Below are 15,307 nucleotides of genomic sequence, written 5' to 3'. Positions count from 1 at the left end.
CCTTTTGTGATACAGCCTCCCTATTCCAGCACCCTGCATCCTAGTTACCACCTTCTCCTATCTCCAGGTCTCAGGTCAATGTTTCAGTGACACGGGACTTCCCTGTGGTCCAGTGGCTAAGACTCCATGCTTACCATTCAGGGAACCCAGAATCGATCCCTGGTTAGGGAACCAGATCCCATATGCGACAATGAAGAATGCTGCAACTAAAGATTCCACATGCCACAATGAAGATCCCATGTGCCACAATTAAGACCTGGCGCAGCCAAATAAATAAATATTAAAAAAAATAATTTTTCAGAGATAGCAACCACTGCTACCTCCCCCTGTCTTTTCCTTTTTCAATATATAAATATGTAAATAGCTTTAGATATTAAATGATTAAATTAACATTTTATGGAATACTGTAAAATACAGTAATAATACTCTTAGTTCTAAGGAATGCACACTCCAAATCACCTTCCCCATATGTATGTTTGATCTTACATATTTTTTCTCAGTTTTTCCCCATGGCATTAAACATTATATTACGATGTGGGCTGGGGAATCAGATTAGAGAATCTTTCTGAGGAGATGGGAATGGAGACTGCCAACTGAAAACATCCCTGGAGCCTAGACCACTTCATTAATCCTCATTTCTGTTTCCTAATGTAGGAAAGGGAAGGATATAAAAATGGAAAAAATGGAGGGGAGAGGGGGAAGAGAACAAGGATCTGGATGTATATAGGATTTGGTACGGAGAAGGCAATGGCACCCCACTCCAGTACTCTTGCCTGGAAAATCCCATGGATGGAGGAGCCTGGTGGGCCGCAGTCCATGGGGTCACTAAAAGTTGGACAAGACTCAGCAACTTCACTTTCACTTTTCACTTTTCTGCATTGGAGAAGGAAATGCCAACCCACTCCAGTGTTCTTGCCTGGAGAATCCCAGGGACGGGGGAGTCTGGTGGGCTGCCGTCTGTGGGGCGCACAGAGTTGGACACGACTGAAGTGACTTAGCAGTAGCAGCAGCAGCAGCAGCAGGATTTGGTACACAGCATGGGTTGCTTCTCTTGAAGGACAGGCAGAATTGACACTGTCCTAGAAGACTAATTCATGGCCATTCACTAAGCATGTGCCAATTTTTGATGAGTATCAAACCACCCGAAAACTTAGTTGCTTAAAACTACTACCATTTGTTCACTTAAAATTCTGTAGCTCAGCCAGTGGTTCTTGTAGTCAGGGTTAAATTCTGCTGGGTCTTCTCAGGTGTTTCCATCAACTGGAAAGTCGACTGGCATTGGGTGATATGGGATAGCCTCACCTGCAAGTCTGGCAGTTGGCAGGCTATTGACTCAGGCGCTTTAACCTCCAACAATGAGCTCAGTATCTTTCATAACATTGGAGTTTCAGGGTTGTGAGAGAATCAAGATGTGTACAAGCTGCACTATGCCAGGCTATTTTCAACCATCTGCTTGGGTTACATCTGTTAAATCACTTGGTCAAACCCAGATTCAAGAGACAGAGAAAAAATTAAACCAGTTCTTCATGGAAGGAGAAACTACAAAGTCACATTGCAAAGAGCAATGGGATAAGATAAATTTAGGAAATTTTTGCAATTTATCCTAAGAAACTTGATGCATAAAGTCTCAAAATCTAAATTAAGGAGGGACAGAGATACAGAGACATTCTGAGGCCCTAGCCCTCAACAGACCCAGTGCCGGTTTCTTTCTAGAAACAAGATTTATTAGAGCTCTCAGTGCTGTCAGTAAATACACTTTCTTCATCCACATAAACAGCCTCAGTGCCTGGGATTCTGTGAGAACTGATCCTCACATCCTTCTCTCTCAACCTTGCCCACTCACACTACCAGCCTGAAGTGGAATTTCTGCACTAGTTTTTTGGGACTCTCAGGGAGGGAAAAAGTACTTTTGCAGCAGCTGGGACTGAAAACGCAGGAAGTTCGACACCTAGGCACTTCACCCCAAATCGTCCCTTCTTCACCAGGAATAAGGAAGATAAAGTGATTGTTGTTCAAGAGGGTGCTTGATTAGCATATTAATGAGCTTGTGGACCATAGACTATGCTAATCTCCTCTCCTTGAGTTTATCCTGATTTCCCCATTTTTTCCAAGTGAAAATGATCCAATCTGTGATATTCCAAGAACTAGGTGATGGCACCCCACTCCAATACTCTTGCCTGGAAAATCCCACGGATGGAGGAGGCTGGTAGGCTGCAGTCCAAAGGGTTGCGAAGAGTCGGACACAACTGAGCGACTTCCCTTTCACTTTTCACTTTCATGCATTGGAGAACGAAATGGCAGCCCACTCTAGTGTTCTTGCCTGGAGAGTCCCAGGGACAGGGGAGCCTGGTGGGCTGCCGTCTATGGGGTGGAACAGAGTCGGACATGACTGAAGTGACTTAGCAACAAAGGCGCTGCCTTGACACTGTAGTCCACAGGGCCTCCAATCTTCAAAGCTCCCTCTCCTTCCCATGACTTTTATCTTAGCCATCTGTCCCTTTTCTCCAAGACCTAAATTCTCTGAGGATGGGACTGGATTTTTTCTTTTTTTTCCAATCTTGATCAGATCAGATCAGATCAGTCGCTCAGTCGTGTCCAACTCTTTGTGACCCCATGAATCGCAGCACGCCAGGCCTCCCTGTCCATCAACAACTCTCGGAGTTCACCCAGACTCACGTCCATCGAGTCAGTGATGCCATCCAGCCATCTCATCCTCTGTCGTCCTCTTCTCCTCTTGCCCCCAATCCCTCCCAGCATCAGAGTCTTTTCCAATGAGTCAACTCTTCGCATGAGGTGGCCAAAGTACTGGAGGTTCAGCTTTAGCATCATTCCTTCCAAAGAAATCCCAGGGCTGATCTCCTTCAGAATGGACTGGTTGGATCTCCTTGCAGTCCAAGGGACTCTCAAGAGTCTTCTCCAACACCACAGTTCAAAAGCATCAATTCTTCAGCGCTCAGCCTTCTTCACAGTCCAACTCTCACATCCATACATGACCACAGGAAAAACCATAGCCTTGACTAGACAAACCTTTGCTGGCAAAGTAATGTCTCTGCTTTTGAATATGCTATCTAGGTTGGTCATAACTTTCCTTCCAAGGAGTAAGCGTCTTTTAATTTCATGGCTGCAGTCACCATCTGCAGTGATTTTGGAGCCCCCAAAAATAAAGTCTGACACTGTTTCCACTGTTTCCCCATCTATTTTCCATGAAGTGATGGGACTGGATGCCATGATCTTCGTTTTCTGAATGTTGAGCTTTAAGCCAACTTTTTCACTCTCCACTTTCACTTTCATCAAGAGGCTTTTGAGTTCCTCTTCACTTTCTGCCATAAGGGTGGTGTCATCTGCATATCTGAGGTTATTGATATTTCTCCTGGCAATCTTGATTCCAGCTTGTGTTTCTTCCAGTCCAGCATTTCTCATGATGTACTCTGCATAGAAGTTAAATAAGCAGGGTGACAATATACAGCCTTGATGAACTCCTTTTCCTATTTGGAACCAGTCTGTTGTTCCATGTCCAGTTCTAACTGTTGCTTCCTGACCTGCATATAAATTTCTCAAGAGGCAGGTCAGGTGGTCTGCCATTCCCATCTCTTTCAGAATTTTCCACAGTTTATTGTGATCCACACAGTCAAAGGCTTTGGCATAGTCAATAAAGAAGAAATAGATGTTTTTCTGGAACTCTCTTGCTTTTTCTACGATCCAGCGGATGTTGGCAATTTGATCTCTGGTTCCCCTGCCTTTTCTAAAACCAGCTTGAACATCAGGAAGGTCACGGTTCACATATTGCTGAAGCCTGGCTTGGAGAATTTTGAGCATTACTTTACTAGCATGTGAGATGAGTGCAATTGTGCGGTAGTTAGAGCATTCTTTGGCATTGCCTTTCTTTGGGATTGGAATGAAAACTGACCTTTTCCAGTCCTGTGGCCACTGCTGAGTTTTCCAAATTTGCTGGCATATTGAGTGCAGCACTTTCACAGCATCATCTTTCAGGATTTGAAAGAGCTCAACTGGAATTCCATCGCCTCCATTAGCTTTGTTCGTAGTGATGCTTTCTAAGGCCCACTTGACTTCACATTCCAGGATGTCTGGCTCTAGGTCAGTGATCACACCATCGTGATTATCTGGGTCGTGAAGATCTTTTTTGTACAGTTCTTCTGTGTATTCTTGCCATCTCTTCTTACCACTCCTGAATTCCTGCCTTAGTTTGCTGGACATCCTGGATCCATTAAAGATATTAGGTAAAGTTTAAAAATAAAATGATCCACTTTCCTAGGGTCCAGTCCAATTTCTGATTTTAATGAACAAGTGACACTACCTCTCTGGGTCTCCACCTCCTCAAGTGTAATAGTGGGCAATAATCCCAGGTTGTAGTGGGAAATGCTCAGGCACAAAGCACTAGCTATACAAAATAAACAGGCGTTTTTGTTTTTTATATAATGATTGCAAAGCCCTTTCATACTTTTAAGACTTGCCGAAAAGAATTCTTGGGCCACCATCACTTAATCTTTGTGGCATCCTGGGTAATTCAATTATTTCTCTGGGCCTTCCGCTACTTCAAAAATATTAACTCAAGTGATCAACAAAGAAGAACATTCACTACTGTGTGGGGCTCTGCCCACTGTGTGGGGCTCAGCCCACGTATGTGGTTCTCAACCGTTGAAGCAAATTCCTAGAGATACTTTAAATAACTTAGGGAAGCTTGGTCTGCCCCAAGTTAAAAAGGGATGTAGATATAACGGAGGGGATCTCAGGCAGAGGTCTGACATTCTGAGGTTCTGCAGGTAACACGGAAGGGTCTTCTCCCCTGGAGGTGTCGTCAGGCATCACTTCTTTGGCCTTACGCAGGCCTACCACACCCCCAGATGAGCCACAGATGACTTCACCACTTTCCCCAAATCCACGGAGCACTCTCATTTCTCTCCAGATGAGGGTCCTGGGAGGGAAGAGGGGTTCAAGGTCCTCCCCCAGCTAAAGCAGGGCGGGCGGCAGGACCCGTGGGGGTTGCCCTTATGCTGCGGCCGCCCTTTCACATTTTCTGGTGGCCGGCCGCTGTATGGGGTCCAGGACTCCGCGAATTTCGCGAACGGGTGGGGGCTGTTCTATGAGGATGAGGAGAGGAGGGGGGTTTAAGTTACATATCCTTTCCCTGCCACTGTCCGTGACGTATTTCAGGAAAGTTCTGAAAGAACTAGATCACGAGTTTATTTCTTAAAAAGATGTTTTCCATGTTTTGTTTGTTGGTAAGGACGACTCGTCTTTCCTCATTTGTGATTCTTACACCCGAAATTCGGTTGTTCACGAGACGCATGCACAGAGACCAGCAAGTAAGGAGCCGCTGTGAAGGCAAACCCGTCGCTGTAGCGACGCGACTCCGCCACAAACCTAAGGAGAGGAAATCTCGCGATGCGGGATTCCAGCGTCTCCAGCGTAAGCAACGCAGCTCAGAGCCAGGGCCCGCACGCCGTGTGGGGTCCCGCGACCTTTGCTCACCGCAGAAGCCCCGCCCACAAAGCTGGTCCCGCCCTGGCCGCCGCGAGTACCGTTACCGCCCCCGCTGCCCCGGCTACTAACTTTACAAGCCCTACGTGTACCCCACGCGTAACTTGTTTCTCGGCTTCTCTGATTGGCCAGCATTCCTTGCTCAGACCCAGCATCCTTTCACCTGAGAGTTCACTCCGCGTCCCTAGTCAAAGTGAGGGTCTGAGGCTGGAATCGCAGCAAGCATCTTGGGGGTCTTTGCTGATTCTTTTTTCATTTCTCTCTCAGGGCGAGAACTCTGGGAATGGAGCTGATCCAGGTGGGCTCGTCAGGTGACGAAGATGGAAACCCCAGGTCTGCCAGCAAGAAAAGAGGTAGGATGAGTAAACACAGTCCTAGGGCGGGTGGCAGGAGGGCGAGGGTGAGGCTGGTGTGGAGTCCATGAACCTGCAGTTCCTTCTAGCCGCGCTTTGTAGTTACTGTTTTGTTTTGTTTTCCTGTGAAAGACTTCAAATAGAAAAGTACAAAAAATAAGTAGTGGAAATCTGCGTATCCAACCCCCGGATTTTTAAAAGCTAACATTTGACTTACTGCTGCAGATTGTTTTTAGAGAAATAAAAAGGTGACGCGCTGAGGGAAGAACACCACCTCTCTCTCTTAGGGGTATCCATGCTTCTGGAGATAGGTTCTATTCTCCCAGTAACTGCTTTTGTTAAAAATATCAAAAAGTATTTTCCCTAAGATTAGATGGATATGACATAATTTCCATGAAGTTTTAAGGTCAAGCAAGGCAATATCCAGCACTCCCTGGTGTCCTTGGGTGTTCCCTTGTGACTCAGCTGGTAAAGAATCTGCCTACAATTCGGGAGACCTGGGTTCGATCCCTGGGTTGTGAAGATCCTCTCGAGAAGGGAAAGGCTGCCCACTCCAGTATTCTGGCCTGGAGAACTCCAGGGAAGTCCATGGGTCGCAAAGAGTCACAAGATTGAGTGACTTTCACTTTCACTAAAGCAATATTAAATGCTGTCTTGCAGCACTGACCTTTTATATCTAAACTTCTGTCCCTTGCCTTTTTCCCCACGTGGTATTGATTTTGTTTATCTATGTAGATACAGGCAGTGTAGCCCATCCCATTGAAAGAATAAATCATAATGTGCTCCAGTGTCCCTCTGTTGAAGAACATTTAGAAAAACATTTAGGTTGTATACTTCCACAGTGTGGAGAACTGGCAGACTCTGCTACTGTGATCTCATGCTGTTTCTAAGATGTTTCCCAAACACCTTTCAACATGTGTGTAAGATCTTTCCTTGTTGCTGTATGTCTAATTTATCTGAAGGTGAAGTCGCTCAGTCGTGTCCAACTCTTTGCAACCCTATAGACTATAGCCTACCAGGCTCCTCTGTCCATGGGATTTTCCAGGCAATAGTACTAGAGTGGATTGCCCTTTCCTTCTCCAGGGGATCTTCCCAACCCAGGGCTCGAACCCAGGTCTCCCGCATTGTAGACAGATGCTTTACCGTCTGAGCCACCAGGGAAGTCCTAATTTATCTAAATCCTATCTAATCCTAGTGCTCCTCCCTCAGGTGTGTGCATCTCTCCTTCCCCTCCCTCCCATCCAGTTTACCTTTTCACCCTCCCAGTGGTAAACCTTCAGATTCCAACAGTTACTCTTAATAAGTGCTGCCAGATACTCTGATGTGGCATAGTGAGAGATAGGACATAACAATATGATGTCACCTAGGATTCAAGTAGCATAGTCCTTAACCTCACGGTTTCCCTGGTGACTCAGATGGTAAAGAATCTGCCTGCAATGCAGGAGACCTGGGTTTAATCCCTGGGTCGGGAAGATCCTCTGGAGAAGGGAATGGCAACCCACTCCACTCCAGTGTTCTTGCCTGGAGAATCCCATGGATAGAGGAGCCTGGTGGGCAACAGTCCGTGGGGTTGCAAAGAATCAGATACAATAAGCGACTAACACTAGAGAGAGCTAACTCTAGCTGCTGAGCAGGAACCCTAATATAGACCAGGTGGTTCGAGTTGGTGATCCCATTTGTATGAAGGCCCAGGGTATGTGCTGGGGTGGGGAGGGAGAGAAGGGAGAATCTAGAAAGGGCCTGTTCTCCAGCTCTTCCCATTTACTTGTTTCAGTAAGTATAGTCTTACCATTAAGTATTGATGTTTTTAGTTTTGTCTAACCAGTATTTTCTTTCGAAATTAAAGTGTTCACTAAAGTTTAACATATGTTTATATCCCCATATGAATGAGTTTATCTGATAGCTTTTTCTTGATAGATAAGCTGATAAATGATAAGCTGATAAATGAGGACAATGTGAAACAACCAGAATAATGGAACTTGGAAAGTTGAAGGGTAGCTTTTGTTAAGGAGGGCAGCTTTTAAAACCATAGGCTAAAATAAAATTTAGAGGTTGTTTTTAATTTTAATTGATCATGCTACTGTTTATCCCCTTTTTTCATATATAATAATGAGTTGATTATACAGTTCTTAATGTTGTATTGTGCTTAATTATCCTTAAAATAATTGTCACCTCCATTCCAGCCAATAATATAATAAAAAATCAACTTTATTGAAGGATAACTTATACACAATAAAATGTACCTGTATTAATTATATGTCAATGAGTTTTATAGACCAGTATATGTAGTTACCACCTTAATCAAGACACAGAACATTTCCATCAGCTTAGATAGTTTCCCTGTGCCTCTTTGTAGGCAATTCCCTGGGCTATATATCAACTTGGAGAAAATTAACATCTTGACAATTTTAAGCCTTGATTAGGGTGGTGGTAAATGCAAATGTACTTTTGTCAAAACTCATTAAGCTGTACATTTAAATTATGTGTAGTTTACTGTATAAAAGGGATTTCAATGAAATCGAAAATAAAGATCAAAAATAAAAATTACCTCAGCTACTACCTTTTATTATTGACATGATTCATAATCATGAAAATCATTTGGCTTGTACATCTTTTTATCAGTAGGCTCTGTGTTTGAGGTGCTGTACTGGTTCATTAGTTTCTTAATATCTCAAAACCAATCAATTGATGCTGGCCTCTGTGATGTGGCAGGATTGGGAGATGGGTCACAGCCAGATGATGAAAATCAGTAAAGCACCTGTGTCAGAGATTTTTAAACTTTTGTTAAGTACGGTCCCTTTCCTCTTCTTCCTGGATTCAAAGTTAGACTCCTGCTAGCCCCTTCTTGTCAAATGACTGAATATTAGTTTGTAGAAGGTAGGCAAAAGTGGTGTGTATCCCTTCAGAACTGCCAGTCACAGTTCTCCATCTTTTTTAGAGTCTGTGGGTCAGAGACTATCCCCAGGGCATCCTTGGAGCCATGACCTGAAGAGAGACAAGCCACAGACTGGAAGGAGCTACATTTGCATCACCACTGGAGAACAATCACCCCCAAAGGATTTGGAGAGAAGTCTTCTCTAGTACCCACTTTTAAGTCCCAGATGTATCTTCTTTTATTCTCCCAGCACTCAGTGTAGTTGAGGGAAAATTCTAGATTTCCCATAATATCTTGGTCATGAAAGTGAAATGAAAGTTACTCTGTCATGTCTGACTCTTTGTGACCCCATGGAGTGTAGCCAGCCAGGCTCCTTTGTCCATTGGAATTCTCCAGGCAAGAATACTGGAGTAGGTAGCCATTCCCTTCTCCGGGGGATCTTCCTGACCCAGGGATAAAACCTGGGTCTCCTGCATTGCAGGCAGATTCTTTACTGCTTGAGCCACCAGGGAAAAGGTCTTTATGTATATGCAAGGCAAAGCAGATCAGGACCAGGAGAGCAGGCTGAGAGCTGTAAGACTCCACAGGGTAAGGGAGACCTTGTAGAAGTGCAGAGCAGTAGAAGGTGCAGAGGTGAGCATTGCCATCAGGATGGGTCTTTGGGGCATGCCAGCATCTACCAGAGACCGGAAGGACTATTTAGAGAAACTGATAAAAAAAACTGTAGGTTACTTACTGCTGTTGCAAAGGGTTGGGCTTAGAATGATGGGTAAATCAGGCATTAACATCTTCATTTTACTAATGAAGAAATTAAGTTTAATAGAGAATAAGAGTGTTTGTTTTTGTTCCTGTTACAGTACTTAGTTCATAGTAGATATACAGCAAATATTTGTTGAGGGAATTCCCTAGTGATCCAGTGGTTAGGACTCGATGCTTTCACTACCTTGGGCCTGGGTGAGATCCCTGGTCGGGGAACTAAGATCAAGCCAATAAATAAATAAGTAAATAAATGGATAAATATTTGTTGAATGAGTGAATGATTCTCTAGTCTAAGACCTTTAATGGTTATGCCTTCTACCAAGAATTGAGAACTTTCCTAGTTGGTAGTATATAGAGGGGTAGGGGACTGGGAAGGAGGACAGACACCTTGTAGTTGGGTACAGAATGTATGTGCTCTCTGGCCCTACCACTCCCCATTGCCTTAGGACTCATTCCATTTACACATTAATGTCATCAGTCTCTCATGGGCTTTCAGTTTAGTTCAGTTGCTCAGTTGTGTCCGACTCTTTGCGACCCCATGAATCGCAGCATGCCAGGCCTCCCTGTCCATCAACAACTCCCGGAGTTCACCCAGACTCACGCCCATCGAGTCAGTGATGCCATCCAGCCATCTCATCCTCTGTCATCCCCTTCTCCTCCTGCCCCCAATCCCTCCCAGCATCAGAGTCTTTTCCAATGAGTCAACTCTTCGCATGAGGTGGCCAAAGTACTGGAGGTTCAGCTTTAGCATCATTCCTTCCAAAGAAATCCCAGGGTTGATCTCCTTCAGAATGGACTGGTTGGATCTCCTTGCAGTCCAAGGGACTCTCAAGAGTCTTCTCCAACACCACAGTTCAAAAGCATCAATTCTTCAGCGCTCAGCCTTCTTCACAGTCCAACTCTCACATCCATACATGACCACTGGAAAAACCATGGCCTTGACTAGACGGGCCTTTGTTGGCAAAGTAATGTCTCTGCTTTTGAATATGCTGTCTAGGTTGGTCATAACTTTCCTTCCAAGGAGTAAGCGTCTTTTAATTTCATGGCTGCAGTCACCATCTGCAGTGATTTTGGAGCCCCCCAAAATAAAGTCTGACACTGTTCATCTGCATATCTGAGGTTATTTTGGGCTTAGTTGTGTGGAATCTCTTCCTATACTTCTGGAGTTGTCCCCACCCCTATCAGTTTGCCCTCTCCCATCTCCTTCCCATTGCCTTCTCCGCCTCTCCCTCCCGTCCTGCTGTATCTATCCACATATGTCTTCTGTATTTTTTTTTTTAATGTTATAAGCATAAATCCTTAGGCAGTTGTGCATAATATGATGAACCTGGAGCCCTAATCAAAGAATGGAGTTGTGACAGATACACCTTCTACAAGTCTATGTTACACATAATAAGATATATAAATATTGTAAGGGCCCCTGTGGCTCAGATGGTAAAGAATCTGCCTGAAGTACAGGAGACTCAGGTTCGATCCCTGGGTCAAGAAGATCTCCCAGAGAAGGGAATGACAACCCTCTCCAGTATTGTTGCCTGGAGAATTCCAATGGACAGAGAAGCCTGGTGGGCTACAGTTCATGGGATTGCAAAGAGTTGGACATGATTAAGTGACCAACAGATCACATTAAATATTATTGTGCTGCTTCTGCTGCTAAGTCGATTCAGTTGTGTCCGACTCTGTGCGATCCCATAGACGGCAGCCCACCAGGCTTCCCCGTCCCTGGGATTCTCCAGGCAAGAACACTGGAATGGGTTGCCATTTCCTTCTCCAATGCAGAAAAGTGAAAGTGAAGTCGCTCAGTCGTGTCCGACTCTTAGCAACCCCATGGACTGCAGCCTACCAGGCTCCTCCTTCCATGGGATTTTCCAGGCAAGAGTACTGGAGTGGGGTGCCATTGCCTTCTCTGAAATATTATTGTACCCCGTGGTTATTAGGCAAACGCAATAAGCAGTGCTTAAAAATTATAGTTAATGTAACCCTTATAAACATGTCAAATTTTATAGTTAGAAGTGTTTACTAGCTGCTATTAGCTACCTGGGCATCTTGTATGAGTTATTTTATTGTATTTTCTTATCTGCTGCAGGAGGGGTTGGAAGGCATTGTCTTTAAGGAGCTTTAAAGGTCCATATCCAAGGCTCTATGACTGTATGATTACCATTTGGACAGGTAAAAGCTAAAGCAAGGGAAGCAGGGAGTGATACAGTTGCAGGGTGAAAGTTGCGTGATGCTAACTGGGCAGAGTTCTCCCAGAAACATCTGGGACCACTTAGACCCATTTCTATGGAAATCTTGAGACCAGATAATTGGATGAAGCCTTACATCCCCATCCTATTCCCTTCTGTCACTGTCCAAATTGTCACCTCCTGGTTATGATCCTCCCCACAGTCTGCTTGTTATCCTCTCCACTGGGACCCCAGGATCAAAGGATGACACCCCTCATACATCACAGTACATACACAGTGCTGTGGGTCCGTGAAGTGTGGGAAAGAAATTCGGTCTGCATCCCTTCATGCAGGGCGCAGGCCTTCTCCGATGAAGGTTGCTTTTTGAGGAGGTCTCTCCTGGAATTTCTGCTGGGTTTGGGAGCCAATCGCCTCCCCATGCTCTGCCTTGGCAAACAGAGATTTCTCCTTCCTCGTCATTTCTGTTTTGCCACAGTATCAGACCTTGCTTTTACCCAGGACTTTTGCCCTTTTTATAGAGAAAACCAAAGCCATGGATAGGAACTCCACCAACATGCAGTCAGATCTATGTATTGTTATGTCTTGCTGAAATATGGGAGGTAAGATAATGAAGTTTTGGCCTTAACTGGGTTTTGTTTTAGTAGCTGGAAGACAGAGAAACATAAGATTAGTAAGCTTTCTACTAGCCATCACATTTGTAATTCATGCAATAATCCAAACTATATGTTCAGTTCAGTTCAGTTGCTCAGTCGTGTCCACCTCTGCGACCCCATGGACTGCAGCGCCAGGCCTCCCTGTCCATCATCAACTCCTGGAGTTTACTCACACTCATGTCCATTGAGTCGGGGATGCCATCCAACTGTCTCATCCTGTCTTCCCTTTCTCCTTCTGCCTTCAATCTTTCCCAGCATCAGGGGCTTTTCAAATGAGTCAGCTCTTTGCATCAAGTGGCCAAAGTATTGGAGTTTCAGCTTCAACATCAGTCCTTCCAATGAATTTTCAGGACTGATTTCCTTTAGGATGGACTGGTCGTATCTCCTTGCATTAAGGAACTCTCAGGAGTCTTCTCCAATACCACAGTTCAAAAGCATCAATTCTTCGGCGCTCAGCTTTCTTTATAGTCCAACTCTCACATCCATACATGACTACTGGAAAAACCATAGCCTTGACTAGATGGATCTTTGTAGGCAAAGTGATATCTCTGCTTTTTAATATGCTAATTTACAAACCTTCAAATCAGTTGAAACTTAAATGTGTCCTATCTGATAACAAGTGTAAGAACACATTTAAAAGTTTTTAAAATTAGGATTTGATAGAAAATTCTAAATAAATTTGATACAAAAGTAAATATAGTCCTTATCCTAGTAAAAAAAAAAAAAACTTTTAATGGGTAACCCTGTTTCTAGTCACGTAGAAGTAGGGAACATGATGGTTATTAAAGGCCTCCAATTTCCACCTTCTCTGTTGTTAGCCTGCCATCAGCCAGAGGCCTCCCTCTGCTGGACAACTCTGAGAACACACAAGATTCTCAATCCATAATTTCTTCTCTCCTTGTTCTAAGTGAATACATCCCTTTGGGGGTCCTCTTGAAAGTGCTCTTGAAGTCCTGCACCCTGACATTTTAATATCACCCTTGTTTCACTTGAATTCTGGAAGTATCGGCTTGTTGTCTTTAGGAAGGCCCCCTTTAGCTGAAAATCTCTTTCTGAGTTCTACCTTTTAAAAATCTTCCTTATGGAAGGAACAGGTTTGAGGTGCTCTGGCTACATTTGAGAAAGCTTCTGGTTTATTGGTGAAGATGTATTGACAGAATGAGAGATGATTGTGGGCTCATAAAAGGGGGCTTCTAAGATGGAGAGAAACTGACTGGAAACTCAGGATGGAGACAGAAAGAATCAGCATGTACTGAATACCTGCCGAGGAGTTTTAATCTAACCTGTACCATGTAAAGGTGAACTCCTGCAGCAGTGATAGTCTCTCCCCTGAGCTAGGTTCCCTCTTTTAAAACTGAGAGTTTAGCAGCAGTTTTAAATACTGAACTCCACAGCTGGGAGAATGGAACTGCCTTCACAATTGCAGGCACATTCTGTGCTTGCCAAGAGGCAAGCCTCTTGGCTTGTGCACAAAAAGCTTAATTTACAATAAATAAGCAAAGGGAAGCACAAAGAGGTGGAATAATGATTCATTTTTATGGACGATAAAATGTCAGGACCAGGTCTCTATCCTTTACTGTTCTTTATATTCTCCACCTCATTCACCCTCTTGGTGACCTCACCAAGTCTCATGACTTTATATGCCATCCATATACCAATGATTCCAAAATGTATGGCTCCAATTTAATTCAACTCCATCCTCCCCTAAACTACTCTGTCAAAGCTACTACTGACATCCATACCACTAAACCAAGGAACTATTCTCAGGCATCTAATCACTTTAGTTTATCAGCAACATTTAAACCCAGTTAATCCACTTGGCAAATCTCTTAGACTGCAAATTTCACAACAAAACTTCTGATTTACCCTCCCAGCTTCATCATAGCACACTTGCTTCTTATAGATGATCATTTTAGGAAAACTCATCTCATTCTTCTAGTTTATTCTTTCAGCCACATTGAGTTTGAGAGTTCAACATCTTAAGAAAGCATTGAACAAATTAAAAGAGAAAAACCACATGATAATATCAATTACATGAAGAAAGTCTCAGTTCAGTTCAGTCGCTCAGTCGTGTCCGACTCTTTTCAACCCCATGAATCGCAGCATGCCAGGCCTCCCTGTCCATCAACAACTCCCGGAGTTCACCCAGACTCACGCCCATCGAGTCAGTGATGCCATCCAGCCATCTCATCCTCTGTCATCCCCTTCTCTTCCTGCCCCTAATCCCTCCCAGCATCAGAGTCTTTTCCAATGAGTCAACTCTTCGCATGAGGTGGCCAAAGTACTGGAGGTTCAGCTTTAGCATCATTCCTTCCAAAGAAATCCCAGGGCTGATCTCCTTCAGAATGGACTGGTTGGATCTCCTTGCAGTCCAAGGGACTCTCAAGAGTCTTCTCCAACACCACAGTTGAAAAGCACCAATTCTGTGCTCAGCCTTCTTCACAGTCCAACTCTCACATCCATACATGACCACAGGAAAAACCATGGCCTTGACTAGACGGACCTTTGTTGGCAAAGTAATGTCTCTGCTTTTGAATATGCTATCTAGGTTGGTCATAACTTTCCTTCCAAGGAGTAAGCGTCTTTTAATTTCATGGCTGCAGTCACCATCTGCAGTGATTTTGGAGCCCCCAAAAATAAAGTCTGACACTGTTTCCATTGTTTCCCCATCTATTTCTCATGAAGTGATGGGACCGGATGCCATGATCTTCGTTTTCTGAATGTTGAGCTTTAAGCCAACTTTTTCACTCTCCACTTTCACTTTCATCAAGAGGCTTTTGAGTTCCTCTTCACTTTCTGCCATAAGGGTGGTGCCATCTGCATATCTGAGGTTATTGATATTTCTCCCGGCAATCTTGATCCCAGCTTGTACTTCTTCCAGTCCAGCGTTTCTCATGATGTACTCTGCATATAAGTTAAATAAGCAGGGTGACAATACACAGCCTTTTTTTTTTTTTTTAAATGGCGAACCGCTGCCTAAGCCTG

The 15,307-nt window shown here is 44.1% G+C and overlaps 2 long non-coding RNA genes across 4 annotated transcripts; one reads left to right on the top strand and one right to left on the bottom strand.

The window, feature by feature from the left end:
• The first annotated feature begins 4,737 nt into the window (after nt 1-4,737).
• LOC147347574 (uncharacterized) lies at nt 4,738-9,745 on the top strand. Of its 3 annotated transcripts, none has more exons than XR_015152324.1 (3): nt 4,738-5,427; nt 5,767-5,852; nt 8,791-9,745. It is a non-coding gene; the product is annotated as an uncharacterized LOC147347574 (long non-coding RNA). The 3 variants fall into 3 exon arrangements; XR_015152323.1 differs by having other exon boundaries at nt 5,408-5,536; XR_015152322.1 differs by having other exon boundaries at nt 5,415-5,692.
• LOC147347575 (uncharacterized) lies at nt 5,181-6,433 on the bottom strand. The gene is made up of 2 exons (XR_015152325.1): nt 6,070-6,433; nt 5,181-5,985 (listed from the first exon to the last, which is right to left on the bottom strand). It is a non-coding gene; the product is annotated as an uncharacterized LOC147347575 (long non-coding RNA).
• Nucleotides 9,746-15,307: the final 5,562 nt, after the last annotated feature.

This window comes from Bos grunniens, chromosome 23 (genome assembly GCF_055505025.1).
Source record: "Bos grunniens cultivar Pamir isolate PY7600 chromosome 23, Bosgru_T2T1.0, whole genome shotgun sequence".
NCBI classification, from domain to species: Eukaryota; Metazoa; Chordata; class Mammalia; order Artiodactyla; family Bovidae; genus Bos; species Bos grunniens.
This window is presented reverse-complemented; position numbering and strand designations above follow the sequence as displayed.